Source organism: Pholis gunnellus (assembly GCF_910591455.1).
Source record: "Pholis gunnellus genome assembly, chromosome: 6".
Lineage (NCBI taxonomy): Eukaryota > Metazoa > Chordata > Actinopteri > Perciformes > Pholidae > Pholis > Pholis gunnellus.
The window spans coordinates 8,373,452-8,377,903 of NC_136532.1; the positions used below are offsets into that span (position 1 = coordinate 8,373,452).

General features: G+C 39.0%; 1 protein-coding gene across 2 annotated transcripts in view; it reads right to left on the reverse strand.

The window, feature by feature from the left end:
- Nucleotides 1-1,528: 1,528 nt before the first annotated feature.
- Nucleotides 1,529-4,452, reverse strand: part of aopep (aminopeptidase O (putative)) — a 67,219-nt gene continuing 64,295 nt past the window's right edge. For both annotated transcript variants that reach the window (XM_079161443.1, XM_079161442.1), the window contains one exon: nucleotides 1,529-2,242. The gene's annotated coding sequence lies outside the window, so the exon portion shown is untranslated. The remainder of the gene's footprint in view (nucleotides 2,243-4,452) is intronic.

The following is a 4,452-nucleotide window of genomic DNA, read 5'->3' on the forward strand; positions in this document are numbered from 1 at the left end:
GAGCAGATTTGATTTCCACCTTTAAAAGTGAAAAGTGGGCTAAATATTGGAGTCATCTTTTCTCACACACAAACACAGCCATCCTTCACAACATGTTGTAAAGTCATATTGATACAGATCTCAGTTTAATGATTTAGCATTTACACAATCTGGTTGGATCATTTTATTTAATTTCCTGTATTATGACACCTCTCTAATAAGTGATAAACAATTTCTAAGGCAACATTCCAAAAATGATCTCCCTTTATTTGACTAGATTTCATAAAAATCACAGTATAGTATATTGCCTAAAGTAAAACATGTCAACAAGTCATGGTATAGTAATTACAATAAAGCAAAAAGTCATGTAGTACGCCACCAAAAAGTAATTTGTAGTATATAGTATTACCGTGTCATTAAAATGTCCTAAACAAGTATAGTATGTCCTAATAAAAAAGTCAAAGTATAGAATGTCATTAAAATGTTTTTTGTTTGTTTGTCCAAAAAGGTCATAAACAATTTCCAAAATGAATCAGAAGGTAGACATGCTCCAAAGCATACCCTGCTTTATTGTCTATTTTACTCTAAATGGAACATCATTTACAGAATGAACATCATAATGTATCGCAGAAGACTTGAAACTAGCGATTGAGACCATAAACTCCTGTTTACGATGTTTACTGAGGTAATAAACCCAGTGAGAAGCAGAGTCATGTTCTCATAGTCTTACGTACGGCAATTCCTCATTGGTTTTACTTTTCAGAACCTGACCTTAACTGCCTTCACTTGAGGTTCTCTGGCTTTCTTCCACTGGGCTCGGAAAGCTTTGTTTATCCAGGCATGAAGTTACTGCTTTCCCGTGCTTAAGTTACTGTTGTTTCCCTCAGTATTCTATGTCATACACTGAAGCGTTCCACATGCAAACATCATGTGTTATGCAGACTGAATGAGGAGCAAACGTGTTGTCAGTCTAACCCAGTCATTTATCAAAATGGTCCATCCATGAGGGAAAATGTTGGAGGAAATGCCTTTGGAACCCGATACACAGACACAGGTAAGATATTGCTGGTAATAGATGAGCAGATTACAGCGTAATGTTAGCTAAGAGGCAGAACTGGACAACTGCTCCCACATGAAATCAAAACTCAGTCAGTCCAATTATTACTAATTGTCATCATTCAGTAGAATGCTTATTGTTATCAACAAATTGAGGGATCAAATAGAGGTTAATGCCTTTTGACTTAAGGTTTTTGTAGATAGTATGTCATTAAAATGTCCAAAAATAGAAAGATGTGAAAGTCAACACGCAGAATGTCTGACCTGTTGTAGCAGAGATTCTAATGTAGCATCACATAATAGTACACAGTCTGTGCAAGAACATAAAAAAAGAAAGAAAAAGACATTACAATTTTTTTCTTCACTGAGTTTGTGAACTAAATACATATTGGATATCACCTAACATATTACACAACCAATGTTTAATTCAGTAAATGAAAATGTTTTCATCAATCTGGCTGTGATACTCGTACTTTGCATATAAAGAAGGAATGAGGTGCGAACTGATGTTCAGGTTTTGCTCAACAGATGGAATAAGCTTAAGAAAAAGGAATGCATTCATTTTAGGAAAACATTTTATTTCAACAAACATTTAAAAAAACGTCACTTAAAATATACAAAAAAAATGTACTCCTAGAATAATGTGTGCCGATAGAAATGCCCTGAGAGGTTGTAGTATATTTTCCAGTGTCGGTGGTCAGAGTGAAGTAATTTGTTATGTATAAAAATGGGAATGACATGAAACCATTTCCTGTCTAACTCTTAAGAACCACATCACGGCCTTCAGACTAAACAGACATGAAGTCACACCTACACACAGAGAGTCTAACTTCTACACAGGCTCCTAAACATGGAAGGACGTGTCTCGATCCATGAAACATCTCCCAGAATCTATCATTTTAAAACATGTCAATTGTGTGATCCTTCACTTTCATCGCACCAACAACGTAAACAATGGTGCATCTCACGAGGAACAGCTCGTATCGTTAGTGGTTCTCACACACACAAGTTATTTCTTGACACTTGAATGGACAGTGCTGTGCTCTAAACCGTGCCAGTTGGCCGTGGCTGTCGAGTAAGAGCGAAGTCCTTTTGGTGTTCACACCGCTGAGTGATTCTGGAGCCTTCCCTCTCTTACAGGGGAAGAGGAGGTGAGCACTGGACCCCGTGTGCCAAACTCCTGTCGCCTCCGTCTGAGGTCAGCAAACTGGAAGAGAAAGATACGTTCAGATTGGAGCATTACAGAACATTTGGTTACCTGATGTGAAGGCAAACACTGGATACTGTGTGTGTTCAGTATAGACAAATAATCCAGTTTGGCCGAAAACACAGAGGATCTCGACCGATACTGGGTTTTGGAGGCGGACGCCAATATTTCAGAGACTAAAAATAGATCGATCAATATAGTCAATATAGGATAAGAATCTCTTAAATCAATTGAAAGAAAAGTACTGAGCAGGATATTTACTCTCTGGTGGACAAACTATGTAATGCAGACGCTATTTCTAACGTCTCACCGCACACACATCTTTGTTATTAATCTGCAGATATAAAAGGTGATACAAAAGTAGGGCTGCAAGTAACAATCATTTTTGTTAATCTACTAATTTGTAAAAAAAAAATGTTGGATTAATAGTGTAGGCTACAAAATGTTCTAAAATAGTGAAAAATGTTAAACCCCAAAGATATCCAAGCAACAGACAAAACCCCCAAAATGTCACAAAGATTTGTCGATTATCAAAGTGTTTGCCAAATCATTTTCTAGCAACAAACAGTCCAATAGAACAGCGGCTTTAGTGTATAATCCGTGCTAGCCAGTGCTTGTGTTTTCTTGGTTCGGTGGTGAGTGGACTGGACTCCTGTTCCTGCTGAACTGAGCCAGTGGTTGTATAGGACTGATAATCAGCTCAGTAGGCACAGGAAGCCAGTCCCAAATATCTCTTCTCTCTTTTTCACAAAGCACTGGCGAGCTATGAACACATACTTGTTCCTCTCCTTTTTTCTTTTTTTGTCTGTAATGAAGCAAAAAGCAATGCCAACTCAGGCGGCGCGTCAGGCGGCGTTCCGCTTTGCCAAACCCACAAGAAACCCCACTACTTGAGGTTCCTCTCTAGACGGTCGAGGATGTTGGATTTCACTAGCTGGTGAAAGGCGCGCTTGACACGGTAGAAACCTCTCCGCCACAGTCTCAGCAAGACTTCTGCTGGATTGTGGGAGCTATCCAAAATGATTGGTACATCGTTGGCTTAAAAAAATAGGCTATTTGACTATTTCAGGAGTCCGATCATAAAAATCCAACTATAAATCCATCAAAATCACAATCCAGCACCTCCTGTGAGGAGCATGCATACATGCTGCACCACAAAATTACAACATTTCCAACATATACTTGAAATTGAATACAACAGCTCTCTAAAATATAATTGACATTTAAGAGACAATCAGTCAAGTTTAGCTGCGTGGAGAAAAGACGTTGTGGGCTAAATAAGTTTATTTTTGGTGTCTTTATACAATGTAGCTTGGTCCTTTTATGTGCAGAGCACCATTTCCCTCCCATTAGCGTGTAATAAATCACCTTTTAGATACAGGCTCTGATGGCAATTCCTCTCTTTTACAGGCCTTTGATGGTCATTACTCTTTTAACAGGCCCTAAATATAGGTCTAAAAATGGCAGACTCCACATGGCCCTCATTTCTAATTCACACATCTGTCCTCGTTTAGTCGCCATTTTGTCGCCGTGCATATAGAGCGCTATAATACCTCCTCACGCCTCGTATTATGACTGCCAAAAAAAGACGGGACAGTTTTAGAATACATTTCCAGCCATCTGTCACTGTTTTGATTGGGGAGTGATTGGTCCAGAACGGTACAGCTTTTGGCATTACAATTAGCTGATATAACAGTGGACTACACCCATGTTATAGAGAGGTTATACAGTAAGTTACTGTGGAGCAGTATTTTAAAGACTCACTCATACATTCTCTGCATGTAGTCCAGCTGGACGCATTTACAGCTCGGATGATAAAAGCACTTAGTAGGAATTAGTTTTTCAGAGAAACCTCGTGTTTGGTAGGAACATGGTTGCTGTAGAACGGCTCCAAAACAAAAAACAAAATCTTGAGACAGACCGAGATTTACTGATCACTGTGTTGGCAGACGGGCTGTACTAAATACAAACCTGCATGATAGAAGGTTTGTGTGCTAAATCGTTTTTGGGGGGTTTCGAGCTTATCTTGACTAATTCGTCTCTCAGTGCACTCTTTAAGACAAAGCGTGTGTTGTAACCCAATTGACAATTCCTGCCTTTCGTGTCATCACTGGGTGTTTTACAGGATCGCAACCTCTTGTTTCTCTGAGACAAAACAATAGAAGCTACATCGCACAGTAAATCCACTGCAGAAACACTTAACTGTCACA